Here is a 20,132-nt window from a genome sequence, read left to right as displayed (position 1 = left end):
CCATCAACACAGGATCAAGATGCTGACCCTTCTTTACTTCAACTACCAAGGATGATTCAGAATTAGGATGAACTGAAACACCCCCACTAGTAGAGTCAATCAACCGCACACCCAATCTGGCAAGTCTGTGTACATCCTTCACTAACTCTTTCTTCTATTCATCAACGTGGGTTGTACTCCCCATGCTCAACCTGCTCAAAGCATCAGCTACAACATTTGCCTTCCCTGGATGGTAGTGGACACTCATGTCATAGTCCTTCAATAGCTCCAACCATCTCCGCTGACGTAGATTCAACTCCCTCTGTGTGAACACGTACTGGAGACTCTTGTAGTCTGTGAACACATCCACATGCACCCCATAAAAGTTATACCTCCACAGCTTCAATGCAAACACCACAACTGCCAACTCCAGGTCATGAGTGGGATAATTTTTCTCATGAACATTGAGCTGTCTTGACGCATAGGCTATCACCTTACCACCTTGCATAATAACACAACCCAAACCAACCCTAGATGCATCACAATAAATAGTGTAACTCTTACCATATTTAGGCAACGTAAGCACTGGGGCTGAAGTGAGTCTGTACTTAAGCTCCTCGAAACTCTTCTCACAAGTCTCTGCCCATTTTAACTTGGCTTTCTTCTCAGTCAAAGTTGTCAGTGGGGCAGCAAAGGAAGAAAAACCCTCCACAAACCCGCGGTAGTAACCAGCCAATCAAGAAACCTACGATGAGAGTAAGAGGTCTTGGCAAGTTCTTAACAGCCTCAGTCTTCATGGGGTCCACCTCCACACCTTGATCAGACACAACATGACCCAGGAAGGTCACTGATCTAAGCCAGAATTCACACTTGCTGAACTTGGCATACAGATGATGTTGTCTAAGTACCTGCAAGGTTAGTCTCAAATACTGTTCATGCTCGTCCATGGTCTTAAAGTAGATGAGGATGTCATCAATGAATACTATTACAAAAGAATCAAGGTATTCACGGAAGAATCGGTTCATGAGATCCATAAATGCAGCAGGTGCATTAGTGAAACCAAATGACATGACCAGCTGACATTGCTCATTTGAGATTGATCTCATCTTTCATATTAGCCTCCTATCATGTTGTCACCACATTCATTAACTTTAGAATATTAGCTCTTCATAATAACCCACCCCATTACGTGAATGTTCATTTCGTCATATGCCAATGCACTTGGCCCTTTTAATGTGTTTCACACTCTTACTTAACCCTCTTAGGGTCACATCATTTAATCACATACATCTTAGGTTCACTTATTTTTAAACGTACGCTGGACTTATGAACCGATACGTACAAGCCATAAGGCTTCGTTCATAATTCTTCTAAATGACTTATACTTAGGCATGATTATGTGGTACAAAACTTATGCATCTTGTAAATATGCCAAGGTCTCGAGTTCGATTCCTATAGGAGTCATTCATTAATTATTTATTCACGTAAGCCTTATGTATCAATACGAGATTGGGCAAGGAAACCTGATTTCAAATCCCTTGAGCAACACATAGTCGTATATTTATTTTGGTTTAAAATTTCGGCTCGGGGACACGAGGCCGAGCCCCAATGCCTACACTTCTTTTTTCTTTATTTTCTTTCCTTCCTTTTTCGTTTGAGGCGGAGAGGGTGTGGGATCGATCCCCCACAACCTCATTTTTACTTTTCTTTAATTATTCTCCTATTTTCCTCACCTATCCGAGAGGTTGTGGGTTCGATCCCCACACACATCATTTTATTTGTTTTTTCCTCTTTCATTTCCTCACTTGAGCCTTACCCCATTTTGAATCCCCTTTACCTCATTTTTATTATTGAAATTTCAGCAGCTTACATATAGTGGGGTCTGAGGTTCAATCCCTGATGACCTCACACATTTAAAAAAAAATTGAAACCCAAATCCTCAATGTTGCCTATGCCCAGTTCACCTTTTCTCAACATTTATACGTTAGATTCTTAGGAAATTTGCTTGATATTTCTTACATTATTATCTGCATTTTTCTTGGTTACATTTGGCCAATAGTTTTCACTCATTTCATCAACATCACACCTCCCATGAACATCACGATTTCTACAAGTAATGGCATACTAAAATGCAAGGTTTTAACATGCCATTTTCACATAGTTTCCGAAAAGACATACTTAACAATCACATAAATTCGAGCATACATACATGAACATAATCATCATGGAAACACGTTACATCCCTAAGTTCTACCAGCAAACATACCCAACCTACAACAATCAATGGGAGCTAGTGACAAGGACCTACAAAGGGGAAACATTCCTAGTTTTTGGATTAGAGTACGACTGAATCCAAGGGGTCTCTTGGGAAAGGGACCAAGAGGAAGAAACCCATACGTTTTTCATCATTAAACACCGTTACAAACCTGATCCAATGCGCTGCCAACTCCCACGAAAACAATGCTTCACCACCGAAACCTCACGCGCAACCCGTCGAGAAAAATATTTTTGCTTTTCATTTTTAGTTTTGTTTTTGTTTTGAGTTTTTGCGTTCAAGTTCTTAAAGAGTGATGAACTTTTGATTTTATTCATTTACAAATGATGATGCGTGAGAATGAGAGAGGAGAGACGTGAGAATGAGACTGGACAGATGTGAGAATAAGTTTAGGAGTAGGAGTTTTAGGTAAAGACTTAGTCAAACTAGGACTCTTTGTTATTTAAATAAAAAATCTGATTTTCTAAGGCTTAAGTGAAATGACTAACACGACCTTGCTTAAATAATATAATTAAATACCAATTAATTTAACTTAATATTGCTTCCACCAAGGATCGAACCGGGACAATCCAGGTCGACCCGACCCAAACCGTCCCCTAATTACATTAATTAATTACTTAATTAAATACTTAGGATAATTACAATACTACCCTTAGACTGGAAAAGACCATTTTACCCCTAGACCCTCCAAACATAATATTACCCTTTTCAAGTCCGGTTAAGACTCATCCGGGTGAATCTTAATATTCAGGTGCCCTATATGGCTGGACCCAACCTTGCCTAGCTCAACTAACTCAACAAGTTGGTTGGCTTGGCTTTTGAATAGGTTCTTAGGTCTGGTTCCACGCGCATCAAGCCGTGTGAACCCGGTTTAATCTAGGCATTCTAGACACATTTAGGCATTACTTCACATAGTCATTTTCGGGTTGTTACAATGTCCAGAATTCACAAAACGACTAGGCTAGACCACCCCAGTCCCAAGGTATTATGGCGCAAGGAGGTAGTTTGGCTTCTACTTGTGGTAGGTGTTATAGAAACCACGCCACTAATTGTCATGATGGACAGTCACGTTGCTTCAAGTGTGATCAAGAGGGACACTAGATGAATGTTTGTCCTAAGAGTATGCAAAGAGGTGGAAATACGAGAAATAGATCCTAATTCTCATTAGTTTCTCCACGAGACAGGGCTGCACCTAGAGGAGCCACTTCATGTACTGGCGGAGGGGCAAATCCTTTCTATGCCACTAGCAACCAAGAACAAGAGAACTCTCCAGATGTTGTCACGGATATGATCAAAATGTTTATGATTTGTTAGACCCAAGAGCAAGTTTATATTTTGTAACTCCTTATATTGTAAATCAGTGTTAAATTCTTCCTAAAAAATTTTGTGAACCTTACTGTGTTTCTACACCTGTTAGGGTGTATTTCTAGTGGAAAGAGTCTATTGTGATTTTCTTGTTTCCGTCAATCACAAGAACACAATGGATGATCTATTAGAGTTAGACTTGGTAGATTTTGATGTCATTCTAGGTATGGACTGGCTTCATGCCCGTTATGCGTCAACAGATTATAGAACTCGAGTTGTTAAGTTCCAAATTCGTAGTGAACCAGTCATAGAGTGTACTGGGAGTTTAGCACTGCCTACGGGTCATTTCATTTCATACCTAGAGGCGAGAAAGTTAGTATCAAAGGGTTGTATCTATCACTTAGTCCGAGTTAATGAATCAAGCACTGAGATACATTCCCTTCAGTCAGTTCCTATAGTGAAAGAGTTTCTTAAAGTTTTTTGTGATGATCTACCCAGGAGTCCCTCCCAAAAGAGAGATAGACTTCGGTATAGATATCATCCCAGATACTCATCCTATCTCTATTCCACCATATAGAATGGCACCAACAGAGTTAAAAGAGCTAAAAAAAATTGAAAGATTTTTTAGATAAAGGCCTTATTCGACCATGTGTCTCACCTTGGGGGGCTCCAGTCTTGTCTCTTGGAAGGAAGGATAGTTCCCTTAGGATGTGTATAGACTACCGCCAATTGAATAAGTTGACCATCAAGAATAAATATCCTTTCCAAAGGATAGATGATCTTTTCGACCAGCTTTAGGGTGCTTCTTGCTTCTTGAGAATTGATATCAGATCAGGCTACCATCAGTTGAAAGTTAGAAATGTGACATTAAGCTTTTAGAACAAGATATGGGCATTATGAGTTTTTGGTTATGTCCTTTGGTTTGAAAAATTCACCTGCAACGTTCATGGATCTTTTGAATAGATTCTTCAAACCTTATTTAAATCTGCTTGACATCGTATTCATTGATGACATTCTAGTTTATTCAACGAATGACGAAATCACGCTAGTCACCTCAGGATTGTTCTACAAACTCTAAAAGATAAAGAGCTATATGTCAAGTTCTCCAAATGTGAGTTTTTTCTTTAGTCTGTGGCATTCTTGGGTCAGATTATTTCTTGTGATAGGATTATAGTTGACACCCTGAAGATATAAGCCGTTCAGAGTTGGACTAGACCCATATCTCCAACAGACATAACGAGTTTCTTGGGTTTTATTGGCTATTATAGAATATTTGCTGAAGGATTTTCATCTATCTCGTCTCCTTTGACCAAGGTAACTCAAAAGACAATTAACTTTCAATGTTCTGAAACTTGTGAACAAAGCTTTTGGGAATTGAAAAGGACATTTACTACCCCTCCAGTATTGACCTTACCAGAGGTTACTCAAGATATGGCGGTGTATTGCGAGGCATCAAGAGTTGGCTTGGGATGTGTGTTGATGCAGAAAGGCAAGGTTATAGCTTATGCCTCCCCATAGTTAAAAATTCATGAGAATAATCATCCAACACATGACTTAGAATGGGCTGCACTAATTTTCGTTTTGAAGATATGGTATCAGTACTTGTATGGTGTTCATGTTGACATATTCACTGACCACAGTATCCTCCAATATGTGTTCACTGAGAAAGAGCTAAATCTTAGATAGAAGGAATTGGTTAGAATTACTCAAGGATGTCAAGGAATTGGTTAGAATTACTCAAGGATTATGACATAAATATTCTTTACCACCTAATTAAGATAATTTAGTTGTTGATTCTTAAAGCAGGTTATCCATGGGGAGTACCACACATGTTGAACAAAAAAAGTGGGAGTTAGCTAAAGAGGTGCGCAGACATGGACATCTGGGAGTCAGACATATGGGTTCTACCGAAGGACTAATAGTGGTGATCAATGGATCTGAGTAATCATTAGTGTTAGAGGTGAAAGAGAAGCAAGACGAATATCCCATTTTGAATAATTTAAAGGCAAGTGTTCATAAGCAAAGGGTATTGGCTTTTGAACAAGGGAGAGATGGTGTTCTGAAGTACCAAGGATGATTATATGTAGCTAAGGTGCACAGACTCAAACAGGATCTTTGAGGAGGCTCATAGCTCCAGATATACCATTCATCTGGGTTCCACCAATATGTACCGCGATTTGAGAGAGGTATATTGGTGGGAAGGTATGAAGAAATATATTGCAGAGTTTGTTGCCAAGTGCTCAAATTGTCAACAAGTAAAAGTAGAGCACCAAAGGTCTAGAGGTTTTGCTTAGACTATAGAACTTCCATAATGAAAATGGGAGATGATTAATATGTATATCATCACAGGCTTGCGAAGATCTCGCAGGCAACATGACTCTATTTGGGTGATTGTCGATAGAATGACAAAGTCATCGCATTTCTTGCCGGTAAAGTCTACCTATTAGGCCGAGGATTATGCTAAGTTGTACCCTCAAGAATTGGTGAGACTTCATTGGAGTTTCGCTCTCCATTATTTCATATAGAGGTTCACAATTTACTGCTCAGTTCTAGAAATCTTTCCAAAAAGGTTTGGGTTCAAATGTGAACTTAACCACTGTATTTCATCCTTAGACAGATGTAAAAGAAGAATGTACCATTCAGACCTTAGATATGTTGAAAGCTTGTGTGATCGACTTCAAAGGGAATTGGGATGATCACATAGCTCTCATTGAGTTCGCTTACAACAACTACCATTCGAGCATTCAAATGGCTCTATATGAGGCTCTTTATGGGAGAGGGTGCAGATCTTCAATTGGATGGTTAGAAGATGGTGAAGAAGGGTTGATAGGACCATATCGAGTTAAAAAATAGTTGTGTGATAATTTATGACACAAAATGAAGATAAAACACAAGCTATTTGTAATAAATGTAAACATAGATTAAATCATGAAACTGTAGAAAAACAATGTGGGACGGGACATTTGAGTAATAATTTAATGTCATGTTGTCAAAATGAATTTTTGCATGCTAAAGCGGTAGCCGAAGATAAAGGAATGGTACACCCCTTCCTGAAACTGTAGGAGTAGGCAACTCTACTATGGTCAAAACACAATTAAATCCTTCTAATGTTTCTGGCTCCAGTTTATCACAGTCATATAGTAGAGATAAATGTTTTGAAGAATTAGGTAAAATGATTGTTATTATGGGTTTGCCATTTAGTTATGTTGAACATCTCGGATTTATACATTATATTCAAATTGTGTATAATCCACATTTTAAAGGTTTTTCTAGAAATAAAATTAAAAAAGATGTATTTGATTATCAAGCTCAACATTTTCAATATCTTCGTTGTTTATTTTATTATAATAATTGTAAAATAACTATTACTTCTGATACGGGTTGTAGTGTAAATAGTAATTATTATTTTACTATTACTACACATTGGATTGATAAAAATTGGAGTATGCAAAAAAGAATTTAAGGTTACAATATTGTCAAATGCAAAATACCTATTGTTATATAGCTCAAACAATTTCTGATATTTTCGAAAAATATGGAATTTTAGATAAAATAAGAACTATCACCTTAGAGAATGCTTCAAATAATACAGTTGTTGTTGAAATGCTAAGACCTTCTCTTTGTCCTGTTTATGATGATGATTTACATATTAGGTGCACTGTGCACATATATAATTTGATTGTTAGAGATTGTATACAAATGTATGATAATGGTTGCACAAAACTTGAAAATTCATGTCATTTTATATTTAAATGTCAAGTGAAGTCTAGACGTAGAGATTTTCCAACTCGTTGTTTGGATATAATCTTCCACCTAAAAAAATTCCAAAAACAATGTCTACAAGATGAAATTTTTTATATGAAATACTTGTAGTCGCTTATTAATATAGGAAATATTTACATATGGTTTGGAATGCTCATAATTCAGATATGGCATATAGACTTGATGATAGTGATCGGAATGACATACAAGAACTCATAGATTTCTTCAAAAAAAATTCTAACTACAAAATGTCTGCACTTTATTATCCAACCATTTCCCTGTTTTACCTAAAAAAAATTTGATTCTTCTATATTTCATAAATTTAAAAATAAACCAAGATTTGTACAATCTATTAACAAAATCATTGAAAATTAATACATATTTTTTTTCTATTCCTCAAATTTATTTAACCGCTTGTTTGTTAAGCCCTCATTACAAAGATGTAGGTGCATCTATGGTGGTTGATAAAATATATGTTAACTATGATATTGATAGTGAAAAAGATGGAATACCTAGTTGTCAAGAAGTTAAAGTAGAATAAATATTGAAGCTAGAAAATTGTATGACTTCTATAATTCTAATATTAAAATGTATCAAGTAATGAAGAACCTCAATGTGACATCTCATAAAATGAAATAACTAAGAATAAGCCATGAAACACAGAGTAATCATTTTTGGAAATCAATCAGGAAATCTGGAAAATTTTCTAAGTTTTAAAAGTGAGTTTTTGGTCATTTTTAAATGGCCATAACTTCCAGCTCAGGAGGATTTAGGGTGAGTTCTTTATATGGTTGGAAAAACCTTTATAATATCTTTCCAACGCAGTCAAATTTTCTCATGTGTGATGTCGTATGAGGGAGATATGTCTTTCGAAAGTTGGGTTGTTTGACTAGGAAGGTCCAGTCCGAATTTTAGTAAAGGTAAAGTAGTCTTTTCACCCTACTATTTCCTAATTAGTATTAAGTGCTTATTAGGAGTAAAACTAAGTCCAAGTTAAGTTTTAGAAAAGTTTATAATGCTTAGGGCTTTGGAGAAAAAGAGGAGAGAAAAGGAAGATCAACAATTCTTCAAGAACGCCAAAAATCGTTGCGTAGATTTCACCGAAGGTGATCCCTTTAAGGTATGTGAGATATTTATGTGTTTGGTTCTTCCACCCACACACAAATTTGATTTAATTCAGCAAGTTAGACAAGATTTGATGATGAACAGTGATATTTTGATGAACAATTTTCAAATTCTTTATTCAATGGGTTATACCATGTTCTTGTTTATTGGATTCATGTTTCCGGGTTGTTTTACGAGTCTAAACTATTGGTTATTGAGTATATTAGTGATTCTAGGTGTTTAGGGGAAGATTCATGGAAATTTGGGAGGTTTAGAATTGAAAATCATAGAAGAAAAAAGTCGGAAAACTCGTATAACATGACCTGGGGAGCCACGCATACCAGAGCCCCTTGGGACAGACTCTGTCCGTCAAGATCTGGCGCGCCGCACTAGTCTGAGCGCCTAAGTACATTGTTTGACATTCAGGCTCTACGTCCCCGCGCCTCTCAAAGTGCCATGGTTACCAAGAGATCCCATTTCTCCCCCATCTTTTCGTACTAGTTCCTAAGTTATGTACCTATTATTCCCAGTTGATTCCAACACTCTAAAGTACATCTTAACATCATGAAATCATCCATAATCATGAGATCATTATCCTTGAATCCATAATCCAATTCAAGAGAAGTTAAGATCAAAGATGAAGAAGTTTAGAGTCAAGTCTAAAAGTTAAGAAGCAAGTCTAAGTAAGTTTCTTAAGCATTCAAGAGTCATTAACAAACATTTTAAATTTTTTCTAAAGTTCAATAAATGAGTTCAGCAAAGAGTAAAGAGTTGAGTTAAATTTTCAAAAGTTATAAGGGAAATTCCTACGAGTGAAGTTCAAAGTTAAGAAAACAGTAACAAGAATTGAGTTCATTTATCAACAGTTATAAGGGAACTAAGTAGTCCCTAAGAGTTTAAACAAAAATGTTTTCAAACTTTTGAGAAATAGAGGAATCTAGACATTCACATAACCTATGGCTAGTTTTAGTAAAAGAAAAAGGAAACTATGATTTCCAAGAAAGCTATTGAAGCTAAGTTTGAGCAATATCTCAAGCTAGAGAAGAAGTTGTTTAAAAACATATGAGCTGAGTTATTTGGGAGTAGTATTGAGCACCGATATGGTGACACAAGTTCATATTAACTCAATCCTCCATAAAATATGTAGCCAGCATGGACAAATAAAGGATCATTCTTTTTAGGTAATTCCTTATTGCTTTTTAGCATAGACTAGTGGTTCTACTTAATAGTTCAGGTTCTATACCGAAGACAAGGTATAGAGCGGTCCTGTTGCAACGTGAGGTAATATGTTGTACCATCACTTAGGCTCATAGTGATAGTTGCCATTACAGAATCTTCCACAAAAATTATATTACTGTCATATATAAGTAAAATTGAGTTTATTATTGTTTATCTTTAATGAACTAAGTGTTTACACTGTTTTACAAGTTTTCTTTATATCGTATTTATCCTTACTGCTTTATATTAAGTTGTTATTACATGAGTTGAGCACAGCCAATGTAAGTTCATTGTTACTCTTTTCAAGTTTTATAGTGGTGTTTATCATTCCAACTCGCATACTCGTATATTCAATATACTGATGATAGGTTGCCTTGATAGTCTTATGATACAGACGCAAGTAACCAGGATCAACACCAGTGCTTGGTAGATCCAGTTTGAGCTCCACAGTCAGTGGTAAGCCTTCTTCCATATCGGAGGACATCTTTTTCATTTGCTTTAATAGTTTATTTCATTAGGATGTTGTGGAGTATATCCCAACATTCATATCAATCAATTTAGATTTTCATAAAAAATTTGTAGTTCTGTTTTCGAGTCTCTTTGAACTTGTAATTTCATATGTTAAAGTGTTGAGACTTAAGTGCCATTTTGGCTAGACTATCATATTAAGTATTTCTTTTAACCTTTGTAATACTTCGAAAATCTAAGATGTGTTCTAGAGCCTAACATAAGTGACTTAAGGTTTTGACACTGTTTTAAGGTCTACTTGAATTAATATAATTCATTTAGGAAGTCTAGAAACCAAAACGTCCATGACATCTGGAAACTAGTTTAATGAGCTACTAGCGTGCCTTAGCCTATTTGACTAGCTTTTAGACACCGAAAAATGATGAAAATTAATGGAAGGGTATCTAACATGTGTTTAAGTTGATTCATGTTTGAAACGTCCGGATACGACTCTCAAAGGAACAACTAAGGGACCTTGAGGAGGACTCTTTCATTTTGGGGTCAATGATTGCCTAGGCAGTGTGCACCAACGAAGAAAGTTGACGAGGCGTGTGTGGATCGACGGGGTGTTGATGCCATCCGTCGGCCAACACTTATCCAAATCCTTTAAGGGACCCTTTTTAACAGTATCTGAACTTACCTAAGGATGTTCAGCACGGAAGGGGGGGTTGGCCGTCAATTAACCTATGATCCGTTAATCGTGTTGTCGTCTGTGAAGGCCTGATTTTATGCAAGTTTTAAGTTGGTTCCAATTAATTTATTAAGGGGTTAGGTCGTTAGCTAGGTATTAATGGAAGCCTAAATAGTTTAACTAAAACCCCATACAAATACACCAACCTCATTAGACGAATATAAAATCTCATAACTCATAAACATAAAGTCTCTTCCTTCTCTCTTCTTTCTCTCTCTAGTAAAGAACCCCATTGAAGACCCAGCTAGGGGAGGGTTTAAGGGATGAAAATAGTCAATTTTCTCCGTAATTCTTCATCAATTAGCAAGGTATGAGATCTAATTCACCTTTGGGACCTCTTTTCTCAAAGGTTTCCATCAAATTGATTTCAAAAGTTGAGTTTTCAAGTGGGTTTCATCCAATCTCGAAATTGATTTTATGAATTTATTTGTTTATGATTTATATTGGATATTATGAATATATTAACATGTATTATAACTTAATTATGAAATATCTTAATGGTTTCATCTAGTTAGTAGAAGATGACCTTTACCCCTTAACCCTAGGTAATGGTATTATTATAAATTGTTTAATGTTGGTTCAATTGACTTGTTTATTGATTGAATTACTAATATATGATGTTATTGTATCAATCATTAATAGATTAGGATGAATTATAGTCCTATCATGCTAGTTTTGATAAGTTCTGATGAAGTAAGTTGTGAAGTATGTTGTGAATTGACCTAAGTATCTTGAATTAAACTATGAACTAGTGATGATTTTTTATATAGTAATTCAATTAGCCTTGTTATTATATAGGTCATTGTTTTATAATGAAGCTATACCCTAATTGGTTTGAGTTAAGGGTTGATGGTAAGACCTTGATGATTGATAATGAAGGAGACTTGGTAAGTCTAATGACCTCTATTCTTTACTTCAAATTATGGTTAATTGTGATTAAGTCATAATGTTGTATTGGTGTATCCCTTGTAATAGGATTGACAGGGTTGGAATGATGTTGAATTGAAATGTCTATGCTATGATTTGCGATGTGTTGGCAAAGATGTAAATGTTATAAAGATGGTGAATGATTTACCAAAGAGCCTTATTATGAAGTGATATGTGAATATGCTAACCTCACTCATATGAGTTATGATGAAAGGATTATACACAAACAATTCCTATTGAGCTATGATGATGATGAATTTACAAGGGTTAGACCCTATGACCTACAATAATCTATAATTATTAATAAAGATAGGAAATATATTTCAAAAAGGGGATTATCTTAGAACCGAGTGTACTTGAAAATGGGAGGTGATGACTTCCCATAGAGGAAGTTTCACCCTAAAGTTCCACATGTGGTGTTGATTCCCCAAAGAAGGATACTCATCCAATGGATTCCCATGAGAGGAAGACCCAAATAGCCAATTGGTATGTAGAGGGATTATACCTATCTCTTAGTTCTTGAACTATGTTTCCCCCATAGGAAGACTAGCTAGTGGATCCTCCTAGAAAGCTACGTTTATGTTTGGTTTTACATTGGCCGGTAGACCACCTTCCAACGGTGTAAGATTTCACAACACCGGATTCCGCATTTAGCTCTTGTGGTATATGTCGGTTATGGCAAGTATTCCCTAAACTATAATGAAGTAATGAAGTACAAACCAACAATGGTGATTTAAGATGTTTGACTTAGCCTAGGTAGGGGTATGGGACTCTACCTATGCCTTGCACTAGCTTGCCTTGAGGGAAGCCTCAGAGGGTTGATATTATGTATGTATATGATAATGATTACAAATGATGATAACATGATGATCTTATATGTAAATGACACTATATGGTGATGGTTATTATTATGAATATGTATTTGGTCTATATTACTAAAGTATGATGTTATGTATCCTTAAAAGTTATGTTATGTGAAGTTGGATGTTGGTCATGGTTCTTTTTGAGTTACTTGATTGAGTAAGGTTATGGGGATTTGCTTGGTCATTGCACTTGTTTTCTTTATGAGTATCCATGAGTAGTTGTCTTGCTTTATTATGATATGATGAACTCTTAGTCATACTTGTGATGCTATTACTTGATGATAGGGTTGTATTTGATTTGGTTGCAAGTATGTTGATATGCATATTACTTGCTTTGACCTAATGCATATGCCTTATTGATTGGTATGATTTTATTTATTATGCATAAGGATTTCAAAATGGTAAAATAACATTTTTTTAATGAAATGTCCCTTTTTAGCATGATTTGATCTTATATGTGGATATGGTCTGATAATTAGTACAAATGGTGTACTAATCCCATTTTCTCCCTTTTCCCAAACATTTTAGGTTCCGGTCGTTGAAGGCTCTTTGAGACGATTTTGAAGAAGACTTGAAATTTCTAGATCATCCAAGTGGGTAGGTCCTCACTTTCCAAAGGTGATGCCAATATCAAGCGTATGAAGTTGTTTTAATTTTAAGACTCTTATGTTATTTCTCTTTAATATGCGTACGGATTGTATAGCTATGTGGCTCTTTTAAAATTATGTATAGGCTATGTCCAAATTGCTATATTATTGTTAGATGGTTATGAGATGAGATCTTCAAAGACTATGTTCTATATTATATATATATTTAGGTGCAATAAAACAACGGACTATGTAATCTTCTATACCAAGGGTCTATATAAACTCAATATGGATATATTATGTGTATGTAGAAGTATATGTAAACCTCAATGTAGAAGTAATGAAAAGTTTTAAATTTTTTCGCATTTTTAACCTATGAATGTAATGATGTATGCTAAGAGGCTAGTCTTAGTACTCAAAGTGGATGACGACGCCGGTTACGTCTAGGGGGTGCCCTCCGGATGTGACAAACTTGGTATCAGAGCATGATGTTTAATATCTTTGATATCGTTGTCTCTATGAACCACGTCTATGTAGATTCGTACTCATAATTGTGAAGAGTGCCACACTTTTGATTAGGAATCTATGTTATGCTTAGGAAATTATCTCATTCTTGGAAATCCAATATTGTGCCTCTAGACTGTACTTATTATGTGCTTTCACCTAAACCTTCAATTATGGTTATAGGCAGTGAATACTTGAAGGAATGAAGCTCAAAGACTTGAGGAAGAGACTGCCAATGCGGGAGTTCCTCCCCGTGGTGATCAAGTTCCTCATCTTTAAAAAAATGCTAATGTTGACCAAGCTTCGGTCAATCCTCCACCATTGACGGATGATGAGATAAGGGATACAATTTTATAAATGGCCCAAGCCATTACTTTTCAAGTCCAAGCAGACACTAATCAATCCCAAGCCATGATGGCCCAAGCTAACAAGGAAGTTGTACCCCAACCAAATCAACAAGTTACTACCATGGCCTCTTGTCTAAGGGATTTCACTAAGATGAATCCTCCTACTTTCTATGGGTCCAAGGTTGAAGAATACCCCCTAGAGTTCATTAATGAATTTTACAAGATCCTTTATGTTATGGGGTTGACTACTAGCGGAAGGTCGAGTTAGTCACTTACCAACTCAAAGATGTGGCTCAAACTTGGTATGTCCAATGGAGGGACAACAGGCCTCTAGGGGATGGATCGGTGACTTGGGAGATCTTCAAGAAGGCTTTTCTTGATTGGTTATTTTCTAGGGAGATGAGGGAAGACAAAGTGGTGGAATTCATCAACCTTCGTCATTGAGGTATGTGTGTGCTTGAATACTTTTTGAAATTCACTAAATAGTCCAAGTATGCTCCATATTTGGTTTCCGATCATAGGGATGAAAGTTATTTTGTGATAGGAGTGTTTTATGATTGCAATTGGGGTGTCATTCGTCAATGATACATGGAAATATGAATATTTCTCGTCTCATGGTTCATGCTCGACAAGTGGAAGAGGCAAGGGATAAAAGGAAGAGTAGAGATGCTAAGAGGGAAAGATCTTTTCATGGTGTTTCTTCAAGGGGTAGGCTTGACATCCAAGACATCCTAGGTTCAAGAAGAGGTTCTCTAGTAAATATCCATCAAAGTTCCCTAAGGCTCGTGATGAGAAGGTGCAAAAAACTAGGTCCTAAAAGGGGAAGATGGAAACTTACCAAATGAGAAGCCTACACGTGCCAAGTGTGGAAAGGGTCATCTTGGTGAATGCTTGGTTGGAACGGGCAATTGTTTTGGTTGTGGAAAGAGTAAAGATTGCCCTAATATGAAGGGTCAAGATAGGGGTGGTAGTCCAGCTCAAGCAAGTGGTTCTAATGATGCTTCTAAGAAGAACCATATTTATGCTCTCCGCACTAGGGGTGATCAAGAGAATTCCCCCAATGTGGTGACCGGTACGTTGGAAGTCTTTTCTATTTATGTATATGCTTTACTTTATCCCGGTTCTACCTTTTAATTTGTTACCCATCTTGTAGATAAAAAGTTTGACATTTTACTCGGTATCTTGCAAGAAACTTTTATAGCGTCTACCCCGATGGGTGAGTCAGTAGTTGCAAAAAGGGTGTATAGAAATTGTCCTATAAAGTTGCCCAATAGAGTTTCTTATGTTGAACTAGTAGAACTCGATATACTTGATTTTGATATCATTATGGGTATGGATAGGTTGCATGCTTGCTTTGCATCTATTGATTATAGAATGAGGGTAGTGAAGCTTAACTTTACAAATGAGGGATTTTAGAGTGGAAGGGAGGAAATTCTATACCTAGAGGTCGTATCATCTCTTGTCTAAAAGCATGCATAATGATCTCTAAAGGTTGTTTATATCACATAGTAAGAGTCCAAGATTTAGACTCTGAAATTTTTCCAATTGAGTCGGTCCCCGTAGTGAGTGAATTTCCAGAGGTCTTTCCTAATGACCTTCCCGGTATTCCTCCTAAATTGGAAACTTATTTTGGTATCGATTTGCTACCGGATACAAATTCCATTTCAATTGCTCCGTATCGGATGGCTCCGGCCGAATTAAAAGAGTTGAAGGCACAACTTAAAGATTTACTAGACAAAGGCTTCATTAGAACTAGTATTTCTCCATGGGGTGCTTCGGTTTTGTTTGTGAAGAAGAAGGATGGGTCCATTAGAATGCGCATTGATTATCGCCAACTAAATAAAGTCACTATTAAGAACAAGTATCATCTCCCTCGGATTGACGACTTGTTTGATCAACTCTAAGGAGAAAGCTACTTTTCTAAGATTAACTTGAGATTAGGGTATCTCCAATTTAGAGTGAGGGTTGAGGATATACCAAAGACGGCATATCAGACTAGATACGGTCACTATGAGTTCTTAGTAATGTCCATTGGTCTCACTAATGGTCCGACGGTGTTTATGGACCTAATGAATAGAGTATTTTGAAGTTACCTATATTCATTTGTCATTGTCTTTATTAACGACATCTTGGTATATTCGAAAATTGAGGGTGAACAAATGAGTCAATTGAGAGTGGTGTTGCAAGTACTTAAAGAACCTCAATTGTTTGCCAAGTATGGCAAATGCGAGTTTTGGTTGAGGTACGTGGCGTTTTTTGGTCATATCATCTATAGTGTGGGAGTTAAGGTTGATCCAAGGACAACGGAGGCGGTGAAAAATTTGCCGAGACCATTGACTACAACCGACATTAGGAGTTTCTTGGGTCTAGCGGGGTATTATCGGGGTTTGTGTATGGTTTTACGTCCCTTGCATCTCCCTTGACTACTTTGACCCAAAAGAATAAGAAGTTTGAGTGGTTGGAGGCAGGTGAGAAAAGCTTCCAAATCTTGAAAGATAGGCTTACTTCTGCTCTGGTATTGACTTTACCGGAGGTAACAAAGGCTTTGTTGTGTATTGTGATGCTTCCCAAGTGGGTTTGATGTGTGTGGTTATTCAACATGGGAAAGTAATCACCTATGCTTCTAGACAAGATAAGGTGCATGAGAAGAACTATCCAACACATAACCTTGAGTTAGCGGCTGTGGTTTTTGTCTTGAAAATATGGAGGCATTACTTGTATGATGTTCATGTTGATGTGTATACCAACCACAAGAGTCTCCAAATTGTGTTTACCAAAAGGAGTTGAATCTCCGACAACGAAGGTGGTTAGAATTGTTGAAAGATTATGACATGAGTGTTCACTATCACCCCGGAAAAGCCAATGTGGTTACGGATGCTCTAAGTCATATGACCATGGGTAGTGTGTCTCATGTGGAGGAATCTAATAAAAACGTAGTGAATGATTTTCATAGGTTGTCTAGATTGGGTGTTAGGTTGGATGATTCTCCAAATGGTTGTTTTATGGTCCATCATAACTCCGAGTCATCTTTAGTGATTGAGGTGAAGTCCGAACAACACCTTGATCAACCATTTATGGATTTGAAGAAATCAGTTCTTGGTAAGCTTAGAGGGGGGTGGTGTTTTGAGGTATCAAGAAAGGTTGTGTGTTCCCAAGGTAGATGATTTGAGGAACCGGATTCTTGAGGAAGCTCATGGGTCCCATTACTCTATTCGCCCGGGGTCAACAAAGATGTATCATGACCTTAGAGAAGTGTATTGGTGGGAAGGTTTGAAAAATGACATAGCGAAGTTTGTTACTAAGTGTCCAAATTGCCAACAAGTGAAAGTCAAACATCAAAAGTCGAGTGGTTTACTTCAAGAAACACAAATTCCTACTTGGAAGTGGGATGACATCAATATGGATTTTGTGGTAGGTTTGCCTAAGACTCAAAAACAATATGACTCATATAGGTGGTGGTGGACAGGCTGACCAAGTCTGCTCGTTTTATTCCCTTTAAGTCTACTTATTTGGCGGAGGATTATTCAAAGATCTTTATAGATGAGATTGTGTGTCGCCATAGTATTCTGTTATCCATCATATCATATAGGGGTGCACAATTAACATCTGGGTTTTAGAGGTCATCGAAGAAGGATTGGGTACTAAGGTGAACTTAAGTACTGCTTTTCATCCCCAAATGAATGGTCAAGCGGTGCATACTATTTAAATCCTTGAGGATATTCTTAGAGCTTGAGTCATGGACTTCAAGGGAAGTTGGGATAAGCACTTGCCTTTGGTGAAGTTATGTTATAATAATAGTTTTCATTAATCCATATCCATGGCTCCTTATGAAGCCTTGTATGGTAGGAGGTGTAGATATCCTATTGGGTGGTTTGAAGTCGGTGAATCTTTGATTCTTGGTCTCGATTTGATTTATAAGACTTTGAAAAAAGTTCACATCATAAGGAATCGGTTGAAAATGGCCTATAGTCGGCAAAAGTCGTATCCCGACCATAGGAGAAGGGATTTAGAGTTTCAATAAGGTGATAAGGTGTATCTAAAAATTTCTCCTATGAAATGGGTGGTTAGATTTGGAAAGAAAGGGTAGTTGAGTCCTCATTATGTAGGTCCCTATGAAATCTTGCAAAGGGTTGGTAAGATTGCCTATGAATTGAAACTTCCAAGTGAATTGGCTTTGGTTCATCCGGTTTTCCATGTTTCCATGCTTAAGAAGTGTATCGGTGATCCTGAGTCTATTCTTCCTATTGAGGGTCTTGGTGTGAAGGATAAACTCTCTTATGAAGAAGTTCCGGCTCAAATCCTTGATAGGCAAGTAAAGAACTTGAGGAACAAAGATGTGGCTTCCGTAAAAGTGTTATGGAAGAATCACCTTGTTGAGGGTGCAACATTGGAGGCCAAGGCCGACATGAAGTCATGTTACCCTCATCTTTTTTATAACTAAGGTTAGTCATTCCTCTTGATAATGAAAATAATGACAAAATATTCAAGTTTCTTGATTTTTGGTGAAGCTTTGAAAATTGTGCATTTTTAAATACTGTTTTAGTAACTTACAGTGAAGTATGTTAATAATTTGCAATTTTTCTTGTTTGAGTTATGTTGTGTATTTTGATATGGTGAGTCTTTATGAACTGATATGTATCGTGTTGGTAAGTTGACCTTTAGCATAATTGACTCAAAAAATGCTATGTTGAGCTCTTGTTGTTGTTGTGAGAAGGAAAATTCCTCATGATGTGATGTTTGAGACTTATGTGTGGTAATTGAAGCTTTTTAATTGCCTTATTTAAATGATATGGTTGAAGTTTTAACTCATGTTATTATGTATTGTTGTTGGTTGCGCTGCTTTTCTCGAGTCTATTCCTTCCTTCAAAATATTTTTAGTGTCATTCGGGGACGAATGTTCCTAAGGGGGGATAATGTAACACTTCGAAAATCTAAGATGTGTTCTAGAGACTAAAATAAGTGTCATAAGGTTTAGACACAGTTTTAAGGTCTATTTTAATGAATACAAGTCATTTACGAAGTCTAGAAACCAAAACATCCAAGAACGTCCATGACGTCCGAAAACTAGTTCAATGAGGTACTAGGGATCCTTAGCCTATTTGACTAGCTTTTAGAATTCGGAAAAGGATTAAAATTGGTGGAAGGGTGTCTAACATGTTTTTAAGTTGATTTAGGGTCTAAACGTCCGGGTACGACTCCCCAAGGACAAACCAAGGTCCCTTGAGGAGGACCCTTTCATTTTTGGGTCAAAGATTGCCTGGGAAGTGTGCACCCACGAACAGAGTCGACGAGGCGTGTCGGGATTGACGGGGCGTCGATGCCATCCATCAACCAAAACTTAGCATAATCCTTTGAAGGATTGTTTTTCACAGTCTCTCAACTTACCTACGGATGTGCAGCACGGAATGTGGGGGTTGGCCTTCGATTGACTCATGATCCGTCGATTGACCCATGATCCGTCGATCGTGGTATCGTCTGTGAAGGCCTAATTTTCTACATGTTGTAACTTGGTTCCAATTAATTTATTAAGGGGTTAGGTCGTTAGTTAGGGGTTAAGGAAAGCCTAATTAAGTTAATTAACACCCCATATAAAGACCCCCAACCCCATTAGACTAATCAAAACTCTCATAACTCACAAACCCAAACTCTCTTCCATCTCTCTTCTTTCTCTCTCTAGTGAAGAACCCCATTGAAGACCAATATAGGGGAGGATTTAAGGGCAGATAATATTCAAGTTTCTCCATCAATCTTCATCAATTAGTAAGGTATGAAATCTAATTCACCTTTGAGACTCTTTTCCTCAAAGGGATCCATCAAATTGATTTCAAAAGTTGAGTTTTCAAGTGGGTTTCATCCAATCTTGAAATTGATGTTATTAATTGATTTATTTATGATTTATCTTGGATATTATGAATTATTAATATGTATTCTAACTTAATTATGATATATCTTGATGGTTTGGTCTAGATAGTAGAAGATGACTTTCACCCCTTAACCCTAGGTTATGGTCTTGATATGAATTGTTTAATGTTGGTTCAATTGACTTGGTTATTTATTGAATTA

The sequence above is a fragment of the Solanum pennellii genome, chromosome 5 (assembly GCF_001406875.1).
Source record: "Solanum pennellii chromosome 5, SPENNV200".
NCBI lineage: Eukaryota > Viridiplantae > Streptophyta > Magnoliopsida > Solanales > Solanaceae > Solanum > Solanum pennellii.
Note: the sequence above shows the minus strand (reverse complement) of the source record.